The 13,476-nt window shown below is 37.1% G+C and overlaps 1 protein-coding gene and 1 long non-coding RNA gene across 6 annotated transcripts in view; one reads left to right on the top strand and one right to left on the bottom strand.

Annotated features, from left to right (window-relative positions):
- The window catches only part of NR5A2 (nuclear receptor subfamily 5 group A member 2), an 88,366-nt gene that overhangs the window by 45,760 nt on the left and 29,130 nt on the right, over positions 1 to 13,476 (bottom strand). The window lies entirely within an intron of this gene.
- Positions 9,771 to 13,470, top strand: LOC113958065. Its single transcript, XR_003531400.1, has 4 exons — positions 9,771 to 10,358; positions 11,364 to 11,400; positions 12,274 to 12,440; positions 13,071 to 13,470. It is a non-coding gene; the product is annotated as an uncharacterized LOC113958065 (long non-coding RNA).

Here is a 13,476-nt window from a genome sequence, read left to right as displayed (position 1 = left end):
GTAAATGCAGGAATTTCCTTCTCCATACTTGAATCGGTGAAACAAAAGGATCTAAAGTCTCAAGACTGGGAGCTACAGTGTGCTAAACAGGACAGTCACCTGTAATACAACTTTGGTAACAGATGCTGGAGTTGCTGTAGAACACTGCACTTGTCATACAAATGTATTCCACTGTGTTTTCCTCTGATTTGTAATAGAACAGCCAAAAAATGCCACAGCAAAAGCAGTAAGAAATCATGAGAAACAGTATCTTCAGTCAAGCTGTGAAAGGAGTCGGCATACTGATGAAGAAAAAGTACAGAAATGTTGTCTTACATCCCGAGGGCTGGAGCAGTAACAGTAAGTCACTGAGGCAGAGATTAAATAAGAAAGAAGATCCAGTGCTAACGGAGAAAGTGAAAGAAAAATCAGCACTATGAATGGGGGTTGTCATGTATTAAACCAGTATCCATCTGACTTGATAGAAAAAATTGCTTAAAAACACCACCAAAGGAAGCTGAAGTCATACAAGTAGGTTGTAGAGGTGTAGTGATGCATGATCCAGCAAGGTACATGGGGATGATCCAAAACACTTAGTACTTCCCTTTATATCTTAAAAGCATTGCAGGAGGCTCTTGGCATGCAGCTACTACCACCCAGCTAAATCCTTTCAACTATGAACATGATCCTCAAAAAAATTAGCTCCTTCCCAACAGAGTCAAGTTTAAAAGAGCAGACAGAGCCATGCTGCTAAAAATCACAGGAAGTGTTGATTGAATGAATGTTTAAGGAACTGGCAAGTATGTATTAATTTTTTTTCCCATTCATCCTTTCATTTGGCTTTGTTTCATTTATTCCTACTTCCTGTTTCCTGTAGTCTAATTTGGAAATCTCTGAAGTGTCATTAAAATAAGATTGTCACAACTCTGCCCAGATCCCATATTGTCATTAGGACTGCAGTTAAGATTAATTTTAATGTTTAAAAATATCTTTGATGGTACTGGTTTTATATAGGCTGTTTGTTATGTTGTTGACAAGAACTTCTGCAGTACAGAACACAGAATGAGCAGGAACTTTATATGCAAAAATGTCCATGGACTGTGACACAAATCAGCCAGCCTTGGACCTTCTCTGCTGTCACAGCTGGGCACAGGTATCAAAACTGTGAATGTCTAAATTGGGTTCCTACATGTCTGTATGCAATAGAAGATCAGGTGTGTGTTTAGGAAAAACAGAGAGAGTATGTACATCTAATTAATTAGGTTTTTCTTAGCTCATTTCTGAATGACAGCAGGGATGATGATCAACAGAATCAGGTTGCTCTAATTACTTTGCGTTCACCCACGAGCACACCACACACCACAACTGTAGGAGCTAAGTTTCAATCAGACTGGCAGAGGCTTCATCACTGGGCAAGAGCTTGCAATAAAATGGCAACGTTTTCCTCAAAAAATCTTGCTTTGCATTGCTTGTATTCAAGTGTCTGGCAATCTACTATTAATCTAGGTGTAAGTACTAGTTACTTTGGTTTGTAATTAGGTTTAATATGAATTTTATAATTGAAGATTTTACTTTACTAAAAGATTACTTTGACACCCAAATGTAAGAAGATTTACTGATTAATCCCAGATTTATCCCAGTCTTACCAAAGGAAAATGCATCTCAACTCTGCCTCTAATAAGTGTTTCTGAGGTGTTTTAGAACTTTTTAAAATATGGCTACATAAGTCTATATCAGGGCAATTTTCCTGGTACATAGAATAGCCTGAATGATTTAAAAGTAAAAATGAATGCAAGATTATGCAAATATTCAGCATTATGTCATTGATAGGTAATGGATTGAATTCTCTCTTTGGCTCTCTTCTTTTTTTTTTTTTAACTAATCTGCCTGAGGGTCTGTTTCTTTTAGAGTATAAGGTCTTTAGGGAAAGGACTGACTATTACTATCTTAAGCAGTATCTGTTTATGTTACCATAAATCAAATAGTAGGAAAGGGTTGCCCGACTGCATAGAGTATACATGGACACTTCTCCATAAGTAAAATTATCAGTTTTTCAATTTAAACTGCCAACCTGCAAAATAAACCCAGAATGCCCAGTTAAATAATACAACAAGATATTATTAGTGAAGCTTACTGTCTTCTTACACAAATATAAGCATCAGCTTAATGACATATGAGAATATTTTGCTCAATATTTTTTTGAACTGTGGCATAGTCACATAACCTGACATCCTATGTAACACCATCCCTAGTATCGTATCTTACAGTATCCAGAGCTTGGATGGCATAGAAGAGATTTTTTTCATTATGAGTGTCTTTCATACTCATTCTACAATTCATATGCAGACAGAAATACAAAAATACCTGGGTTTCAGCAAAAGGCTTCAAGGAGCCAGTTTTTAGCTTTATTGCTTTATATCTGTAAAGATTTTGATAATGCATACATTTTTTAAGCACACCCTAACATAAGCCAACTTCTAAATTCAGCTTCTTGCGACAGCTCCTTTTAAATTTCCTCTTGCATGAGCACACACTGCACCAAAATCCAATCTACTGTATATGCATTTTGCAAATATATGACTATTTGACAAATGGAGTTGAATCTTGGGGTTTTTTTGGTTACTTTTAACAATTGAGGAATGTGCACAGTTTATTTTTTAGCTCACATGTTGCATGCAAATTGCCTCTTTCTACAGTGCAACATGCATATGAAGTTCCCCAAGATGTCAGAACTAGATTCACTGTAAGTACTTATCCAGAATATGCAATTAAAATGTAATTCATTTCTAGATATCATCAATATTCTGTCATTGCATAAGGGGAATGGACTAGGTGACCCATGAAGTCTATTCCTACCCTCATATCTATTATGATTACCTTATATTAGTAAAATTGCTTTTTAAGGTCACTTATATGCCGTGGTTCCCTTTACACAAATATTTGGTACCTTTGGCCATTTATGTGTATTTTTTCATACTCTGTTTAGAATGGATTCAGTACAGGTAGAGCATCAAATAAAACAACCTCCTGATATTTTCTTGTAAATAATTCATAAAACAACGTTATGACCCTTATTCCCCGTGAGGCATCCAGATAATGAGCCACCCAAATGAAGCAGTGAAAACATGCACTTCCCCTGCCATGGGTGTGCCCCTGACAGACTCCTCAGGGTCACAAACCCATCAATCTCTTTTCACACATGAGCTAATCAATTCAAAGAGGGAAGTGCCAATGAGCTATTAGATCAATATGGTGAAGTATGGAGATTGATCTTATCCCAGAGTGACTACATTAACAGACTCGTCAGTGTGACCTCTGCCCTGCGGCGCACATTATACAGGATTGCAAGTCTGATATCTGAATGAAGACCTCAGGTCATTGCTTTTAATAATCTGCTTTGCTGAAAGAATTAAAAGTAAATCTGTAAAGGGATGACTAATGAAAATATGAAGTGCTTTCTGCTCCTCTAGTCTTGGAATGCATGCAGAAATCACACCAGATTTTCGCAGGAGCAGCAACATTAACTGTGTCGCACAGGCACCTGCTCAGCCACACCTGGCTATTGGCATTTGAGAGAACAGTATAATACAACCAAATGATAGTTTGCTCTCCTGACACAAAAATTAATAAAAAAACCCCAAATACAAAATGATAAAAAGTACTAGCTGTGTCAAAATAAATTAAAGTCTTGGGTGAACTACCAGACTGAGAGCTATATTGGAGTCCTGGTGCTCTGAATTATTTAGCTGGTGCAAGTGGAAGCTGCCACCGCTGTGAAAGTTGCTCAGAGTGCTGCCATGCTCTGAGTGTACCTTCACCAAGCAAGATGTTCCCAATACTTGTGTTAACTCAAGGTCCAACTGTGGGAGTCAGTCTGTTTTCATTTAGGACACTTCAGAGGACAGTGACTTTGGGGAGAACTGATCTGATAAGAAGGAGCCTGGCTTCACGACATTTACAAGCAATATGTGCATACATACCAAAATACTCTCCTGTCCCTCAATCAATCTGTGCTGGTAAGTGTCACCAACGGTACAGGAAGTCCGTACATGAAGTGGCCACAAGTAATACTATAACCAACTACTTTGGGGCTCACATTTTAAAGACTCATCCTTTTGATTTATAATTTCAGAGATGCTGAAAAAAAAGTACACTTTTCTTGTCTCAGAGCATGATATTAATATTGTTAATATTTTTAACCCTGAATATTTTCATTGCAATGAAATATTTATGTATATAACACACTCTTAATACTGTATTTTTATTATACCAAACATTTTTATTGTTCATTGTATAATTGAATCAATGAATTAGGAAAAGGTTACTAAAAAAGGATTAATGCATTTTTAATGAAACTGAATGATATAACTTCTGTTAGTCACTAAGAATAATGGCAGATCTATCAGGTTTATACAGATAAGAGCTTTGTGAGTCTATCTGAAAGCCCACATAATGGCCCCTCATTTAGCTGTAACCTAGAAAAACAGCTTTAGCAATCCTATTCAGGGCTTTAATTCATTGTTTATGTATATGATCTCTCTTCCGCCTTGTGATCAGATCACCTGTCTAATGATGCAAATATGAATCCGTTTAGCAGACACATCTATTTCCAGTTGTAAAACGCTTCGTGAAAACAATGCTCTTTCAAAATCTAAATGGAAGAACCGAGCTAGCCATACAATACCACTGGGAAATGTTTCTGAACTCGGGGTAACAGACTTGGGAACTGCTGAGAACTTTGCACGTTAATAGTGAGAATGCAGACGTTTCCATGATCACACAGCTCAAATCCCTAATTAGCATACCAGCCTAAATTATAAATGCTTTCCAGGTAGAAAAAACTATGCTTAAAAATATCCCAATAGAAAATCCTTATATAACACTGATTGAAATGTTAACATTGTACAAATGTTATAGAGAAAACTAAAACAACAGTTGCAAACATGGCTCTGAATCCTACATAGATACCGTGTTCTTTGCAATGTAGCATTTGATTTTTGATTATTTTGCAGTGGATATAAAATAGATAACAGAATTTTACACTAGTACAAGATATATACGTTGTGGAGGAGGGACTTTATAATGACACCTTTAGAAATATATTTGCATTTTTCAATGGGAGGTATGTTACCAAACTTCTTAAAGAGAAGGATTCTAATATTGTTTCTATCTTCCAGTAGAAACTGAGAGTATATACATAATACTTGTGGTACACAAGATGCTGTAGTATTGCTCAAGGACTTCTGTGAATTCTGTGAAACCACATAATTTGAAGTGGTGAACCACAATTAAACAAATCACACCACCAAAATGGGCATACTTTTTTCCTACCACTATGTTGTGGTTTTTCCATCATGTTCTTTCCACACAAACTGAAAAGCTATTCTATAACAGAAGTGGTTTAGATCTAAAAGGGATTTAGAATTCTGATATTATATTTGTATCTTTCAACTTACAAAGCACAGAACTTAATACACTTCAAACAGTACAGGCATCAGAAGGACTTTGATTCAGAAAAGCACTTGGGAAGTGCTTTCACTGATGGGAAGCTGATGCTTATATATTTTCACTAAAATGAAGGTTATTCTTCTGAACAGGGGCCAGGGAAAGCAAACATAGCATATATAGAACTAAAATACCATTTCTATAAATAATAATAATGATATCTTTTAAAAGTTCAGTGTCTCACACTCAAGAAGTGCTAGAAGTAAATGCTGCCTCCCAATGGAAACATAAAGTTTGTTTCTCAATAAAATAAAAGATTTCTAGTCCTATTGTTTTATGGGATGTTCAATCTTTAGTAAGAACTGAACAATCACTCCGGATTTCACAGTCAAATGTTTTGGTTTATAAACTTCATACCACTGGGCTCAAAATACACTTCTAGAGTAAGGAGAATGTATTTTTCCTTTAAAACCAACCACTTGAAAACTGGTCAGGAATATGCAGAAGCAAAAGTGGAATAGTGGTAGAGTTCAAGTGGCATCATGAAGTTCATGATAAATACAATTTATCTTATAATTCTTCAATTTACCATATAGCTGCACAACTCATAATTGCAATATAACTGTCACACTTGAGCTATCAACAGATACATCTGTCTGGTCACAGAGTCTGTGGCTGCATTAAGGATGTCTACTAGTGGCATTTATTTAGATCATTGTTAGGTATCTGAGTAAAAATAAGAAATATACATTGTTTTATAGTTAGTGAAATATGTCACTAGCTTCTGTGTAACCTAGGAATGGATTTTTTTTTTTGAAAACCCTCTTTCCAATTTCCACTGTAAGCAAGTGCTTACAGGCAGAGAACATTTATGAAAACTTTCAGAACAAAAAAATAATCTTCTGGGAAAGTTACAATAGATTCAAAATACATGTCTAGAATCTAAATGCTTCCTCAGCCTTGACAGAATAAATAATAAATGCTTTCTAGGTAACTACTGCAGTTCTTTTGATAATATATATATTAATAAATTAAAAATGTCTGTAGATTGACAAGTGTTTTGTGGGCTTACACTGGAAAGCCGATAGCTAATTATGAAAGCCTGACTTGACTAATCAATTATTCAGATGAACATTAGGTACCTATTATATGCGTAAACAGGGGAATTATATTTCCCCTAAGTAACTTTCTAAAATAACAAACCTAAAACATGCAAATTTGAAATAGACAGAAATGGCACTATTATGCACTTATTGCACATGCAGAACTCCAGCTGAATTATTCAGGGAACAGTGAGTCGGGAGCTTCGGTCTTCTGACTCAGAGCAGCACAGCAATAGCAGCACATGCCATGTAGTATTTGTTATGCGTGTAATATTGATTTAGCTCATTCTTGCTGGTCCTGTTCCAAATTCATTTCATGTTTAGGAGATAGGGAAAAGAAGAAGTATCCCTGGATTGATATTTGCAAGATAGTTTTATGCCTGTTGAACATAAGATTATTTGATAAATTAATAAGACCATGTCTTTTGAGTGTAGGAAGACTAAACCTTTGAAAAGGAGCATAAGTGAAGTAATGAGCTGTGTTTTGAAAAGGTTTATATTTGCTACATTCCCCATCTCCTGTACATAAAGATTGGGAGAGTGCTAGTATTACAGAACAGATTCACTGATGTTTCTTTAAGGAACAAAACACAGCAAGGTAATGTATAATTGTCCTTTGCATTTAGAAAAGACTGTGCTCTTAAACAGCATACAGCAACAGGGAAACCAGAAATAGATGTGACCAGACACCTGCTGACAAACAGTGACAAATCCCACTGACACTGCAGTGACCCCCAGTTAGTCAAGATTTAATTAAGGGGTATAATTAAGTCAGTGGAACAGAACACTAATGAGTGGTGTTTTTTTATATGGGTAATTACACATAAGAACACAAAGTAAGCTAGACCCCTACATATATCATTAAAATGAACAGTATAGAATGACAATCGGGGCTTCAAGCATTTTTTGTTCTTTCTCTTCAATAATGCAGGTTGAAACATCACAGCTTGTCAGGCATCTGTACACATACTAACAAATGCCATTGGTCCAGTCCTGCCTGTGTTTAAGCATGTTGGTAACATGACCTTGGTGGCACAATGCATATCAGTACAGCTCCATGTACAGGGTTTTGCTGGGCTCTGTCTGTTGTTGTGTTTGCCTGCACTGGTGCCGTGCAGGGGTCGCTTGGGCTCATTTTCTAACAAATGACATTCTCTTGCCATTCTCTTTCAAGTAACACATCCTCTAGATTTCATTTATCAAGCGTGTTGATTACAAGGAAGACATAGGTTCCAAATTGTTCCTATGATTATCTGCACGTTGGGCACAATATACATTTACAATCAAATGACAGAGATTTCTTACAGCAGTGGTATGTGACGGTAGATCCAGTTCTCTGGAATTTATTTTGGGAATCTTTAGGTAGTTGAGTGAAATAGCTGAAATATCTGTCTACATGATATTTGCTTATATTTCAACCAGAAAAGTATTGTAAAGTAGATTTTCTAGACCAACATTTTAAACTGGGATAGAAAACATCATCATGAATAATGATGACAATGGTAGGGAAAAAACAACTTTCCTACGGTCTCGAAGATTTAAAAGAATGCCTGTGTAGTTTGGGGCCAGCCCTCTGCTGGGATTACTCTATCTGCTCCCAGCTGGTAGCCTGCAGTTCATGACAGCCTTTTATCCGTTATCAAAGCAACAAGTGGAAAAGCAGATCCTCCTGCCTGCTAACACTCTGTTCAGTTCTCTCTGTAGAATTTCTGCTCCTAAATCTTTCCTTTTAACAAGTCCTCAGACTTCCTTCCTACTGCTGCAGGAGATGCTAAATATCTCTCAAGTTTTTAGCTCACTTGTCTAACTAAAACTCTGCAGAACACTAAATGAAGAAAGAGTAATTGCATTGCACCAGCCAGAAAGTGACTGAAATGAGAATGCACCCGATCTTGCTCGCAATGGAGTGCTGAGAGTTTAACAATTGACTTCAGTGATAGCAAAAGCAGATCTTAATTATTCAACCAACACCGTAAAAATATTTTACAACTTAAGTAAGTACAAATTTTACTGTAGCAAAACCAAAGCAAACAAACTGCATTGAAACTTACGACATATATACTGCACTTTGCTTTTTTAGCAGCACAGGAAAAATAAAAAAGGTAGAACTAGGTGATATTTAAGCATAATTAATGTGAATTCTTTCAAGCAAAATCTATCTACTGAAACTGAAAAGTTATTTGTTATGAAATCTAAATGAATATAGTTTATGTAGTGAAAATATACACCCTACATTCCTTAAATCATGCTGATATGGAGTAATAGGTCTTAGAGACACAGTCCTATGACAGCAACTACAATCAGGTAAAAATCAAGCTAACAGCAATCTGTTATGCAGGCTATGCTAAACCATAATAAATGTTAAGGGGTTTGGGATTTTTTGTTAAACTCTTTGGTTTTTAAACAGATTTTCCTGCAATTTACAACAGTTATGCAATGACAGAAGACGCCATAGGAATTCAGGACTCGCTTCCTCTGTCAACCAAGGCCTTTGCCACACCAGGCTCCTCCATACATGTGTAAGTGCCTCTTCCAGCCAGGCACAACAGACGGAACAGGGCCAGGTCCTGCCAGGGCTTTGCACTGCCTGCAGCATGGTCCTGTTGCACTCAGCAGAACCGGCTCTGGGTCCTCTGGGCCTTTGCTAGGACATGGGCAGCAATGTCTCATTTTGCCATGGTGCCTGAGGTAAATATTCTGGAGAGGGCCTCAGTAAATGTAATTTCAAGATATAGAGTTACTATCTTAGTTTTTTTGCCCAAGAGCTGGAGCACATGCCAAAACCCTAACAGAACTGTACTATAATAAAAGAAGAGAGGTCATAAAAATTATGCAAATCATTTCCCCGTTTTTATCTTTCTGCGGGTGTGTGCTGGTATAAAATATGGGGTCAGAAGGAGTGACTTCCTCCTGGGCTGCAGACACACGTCTGCATAATGGGTCCCTCACATCTTCTTGTACCCCATTTTCGTGCCTGCGAAGCTGCCCCATCCCAGCCGTGTATGAATGAACAGAAGTGCCTTTCATCCCCCACTTGCCTGGCGCTTCAAAAGGAACTACGAAAATAGCAGCAACAAAAATCCAGCCGCCTGCCAAAAGGCCCGCACACGTCCCATTCTCACAGGCATGCGAAAGGTTGGAGAGCTCAGCAAAATTTTTATGTACGGGAGCAGGCCCAAGGAAAACTCACACGCCATAACCAATTGTGGACAGAGGATCATCTATCAGCAGACAAATGCAGGAACTCCAGAATGTCTCTCCTCAAATGAAATAATATATCTTTGAAAGCCAATGCCCGTTTTAGGCCTGAGGCCCATATATCAAGCCTGAGAGGCTTGTGGATACGCTCCAGGGCCATTAACCTTCCACCTGTTTCCCCTTGTCCTTCAGGATGAGACCCTGCCCTTGATTTTACTCCCTTCCTCTGTTCATCTTCCGACAGAGTGTAAATGTAAAGCAGAGGGCCTGCGAAATAATTCAAAGGCAATGGACCAGGGACATGGTTACAAATCTCTGCCACTGGCACTGTGACTTATGCAGGCAGTTTGTCACACATGAGCCAGGTGACCTCTGTGACATAACAGAGAAAAATATTGCCCGAGATCAAAAGATGAGATTCAGAGCACTCTAACTAACTCTGGTGTACACAGCCACACTATAAGGTGGCCAAGGGTTTCCTCTCCTTCAAATGCTGCTCACTCCGCTCGCTGGCAGGCAGGACACACTCCCGCTAATTTCAGTAATCTCTTTTTCTCTCATCTCTTTGGAAATCTTTCCTGCAACCTGAACATCAAAATTTGCCTCTTCTGAAGCCTCTCTTTTTCAAAAAAGGTAATTAAATTGAGGAAGAGAGAAAGCAAAATGCCTTTCAGTAGATAAAAATTAACACATAAAAAGCAGCATGATTGAAAATGGCAGATTAATCAATTTTGCAAATGGGTCTGTTTTAATCCACTAATTTTTGAAATTATAAGTAGTACTAAAACTTTGTATGAGCACGTGCTGGCTCTGGTATTGCAATGACAAGTCTTCAAAGTCTAAAACATTTATTGGAATTCAACTATCACAACGGCAAAAATGGGAGTAGAGTTACTATTAAAAATGATGTAATGCACCCAGAAAACACACTTCTATACTGATTCATATTTTACAAAGAGATATACTGCAGAACTAGAATAACAGTCACTTGAAATAAGCCTAATCAGACTGATTTAAAAAAAAAATCTTGAGTTCATTTTTCAAGCTGTGTGCTACATAGGAAGTTTCCCAGCTGTTTTGTACATTCAAGACTCTGCTGGGTGCAGACAAAAGAATAAGGCCTAACCCAGTGTTTCTCTTTCACTCCCTGTAACCAAACAGTATGTCTGGTATGGACATTTAATTTTGTCTATTTCATAAATTAAAGAAAACTCACAACTGTCACAGTATTCCTGGCACGATGATGAAATGAGAAATACAACCGCAGCTAGATCAGCCTAGATCCCATTCTAATCCTAAATCACTTTGGCACTTGCCCACACCTAGTTGATGAAAAACTCAGTTTGACCCAAGAATGTATATGAAAACACACATATACAGACACACTTACAAAAATTCAGCACATTGCTTACATGTGTGTTAAATGTTACCTCATCAGCTATTTCATTCTGTCTCGTCACATGCTGACTCGTAAACACAGTAAATGCAAAATTAGTATTACAAAAACATTAGTGTGAACTGTTACCACATGCATTTGTAAAAATAAGACAACTGTTTGATTTTACAGGGCTAGAATCATTTGCTCTTGTTCAGGCCTTGTGATTAAACACATCTTCTCCTCTTTTTAATATCTCTAAGGAAATCCTGCTAGAGATACAACAGTCAGCGGCTGCATGTGAGTTTTGTCCCTGGATTCAGTGAACTCCAATTCAAACCCCCAGTGTCTTCATTTTCGAAAATACCTAGTGTTACTCTTTCATGTAAATATAGGTGCTATATCCAAGGTTTCTGGTATTCAGATCTTTAGCTCTCTTTGACACTTCTACTGAATATATTAATTTGTATTTAGGCTGGATATCATTTGGCTTTATACATCCTCTTTTTTCCCCATATATTTGATGTATCCCTGAAAAAACTAATTTAAAAAGCACCTAACCCAATCCATTGCCTTTTACAGTAAGTATGATCTAGTGCTTCTGCTTTTGTAATATTCATGAAATTTGGAAATCAAGGCTAGGCATCATATGTTACTATCATATGCTAATAGAGGTCTTTTCATTTGAGTGTTTGATCAGTTTTGAATGCCCAAATGGCATATTAGAATTTCCAAGGCATAAACTACTTTAGGATGTTATTATATGTATAAAAATACTATTATATAAATATAATAATTTTTAATTTTCATAGATACACACTCAGATATGCACAAAATTATTTGTCTCATTTACCTCTTGTCATGTGCTTTTTGTGTAAATAGCTACTGAGCAAATATTTTATAAAATTAAAAGTTAAGGTACCCTGATTCTAAAGAAGAGAATTTGACTCTTGGTTTTAATATAATGTCTTGTCTTGAGGAAAAAAGCCTTACATTAATTGGCTCACATAGTATACAGATGCTACAACCCCAGTTAATTGTATTTTGAGTGCTTGTGCCTCCTTGATTCAGACATTTTAAACAAAATAAAACAAAACAAAGAGCATTTAACATTAACAGTAATTTAACAAATAATAATTTGGAGCATGAATCATTCCCTACATTCCTTTTCAGCTACAGACAATTTTTGTTGGGAAAAGTGCCATATAGTATCGACAGTGACAACAAATTGTATTGTCTGGTGAACATCTGTTTCCGACTCCCACACTGATACTGCAGGTTGGATGCTTCTGATTTAGTCTTCACAGGCTGCCCGACCACAGAGGAACTGGAAATTACTGGTACATTCAACTTTTATTATTGGAACACAGGAAAACTTTATCATCATGCTGGGAAATTCTGTGTCTTTTGAAATATTGGAAGGAGAGTTACGTGAGCACAGAAAGCCAAATGCAATAGTTCTTAGGAAGAAGAAGAAAGGGGGCTCCTGTTCATCGTGTCTATCTGTACATATGTGCATAAAAGTCTGAGATTAAAATCTCAAAATGGAACAGTATTTCTTCCCTATACAAAATATCTCTGAAATTCAAAGCAGTTTCTACAGGGCAGAACAGGCTGAGGTTCAGTATGACCTGCAGGTTCTAGCCCTAGAGAACCCAGTTATTCTAACTCATTTATTGCACCAAGTTACTATGATAGCAACTTACAGAGAAAGACTGTGTTAACTAGCTGAATTTTTTACTGTTAAAAATCAAAACCAATACTAAGCAGTCTTTTCACAACTGAGGGGAGTTCGTTAAAATGATCAATGTCATTTTTCTCACAGTTATGCCACCATTGTTATGCAGCCTGAAAAAAAAGTCTGAGTTCCATTTTGCCAGGGACAGAGAAGACAGGAAGATACATTCCTGATAGGTACCATGTATCAGTTTGATATAGCTCCAACTCCCAATCTGTAAACTCTTTTACAGAGAAAGAGGGAGAATGAGAAACTCCACTGAAACTCCTGTTAACACTAATTAGAGTTGTCAGCATGCAGCGGAATCAAAGGCAAAACATGTGGAGCTCCCACTGAAGTCAAGAGGAGAAGGGTATTACTTAAAGGAGAGGCATGCAAATTAAAAATAAATGCTGTTCAATGTTACCAAATGAGCTAGCCACATAAACACTCGTTTTGAGGTCTAAACCTTCCTACTGGGAACACTCTTTCTGAAAGTTCATTCCTAGTCAGGAGACAGCATTGTCCTTGACCACACTTACTGAACAAGAACCCATCTTGTGAATGATGGGTCCAAAGCAATGTAAAGTAATTGCCGTGTGTTTATTTCTACTTAAAGTTGTTATTACTGTTGTTAATATTCTTGTTGTTTATTTGCT

Source organism: Corapipo altera, unplaced genomic scaffold (assembly GCF_003945725.1).
Source record: "Corapipo altera isolate COAL_440 unplaced genomic scaffold, ASM394572v1 119, whole genome shotgun sequence".
In the NCBI taxonomy this organism is placed as follows: Eukaryota; Metazoa; Chordata; class Aves; order Passeriformes; family Pipridae; genus Corapipo; species Corapipo altera.
The sequence above is the reverse complement of the archived record's forward strand: the minus strand, read 5'-3'. Positions and strand labels throughout refer to the sequence as shown.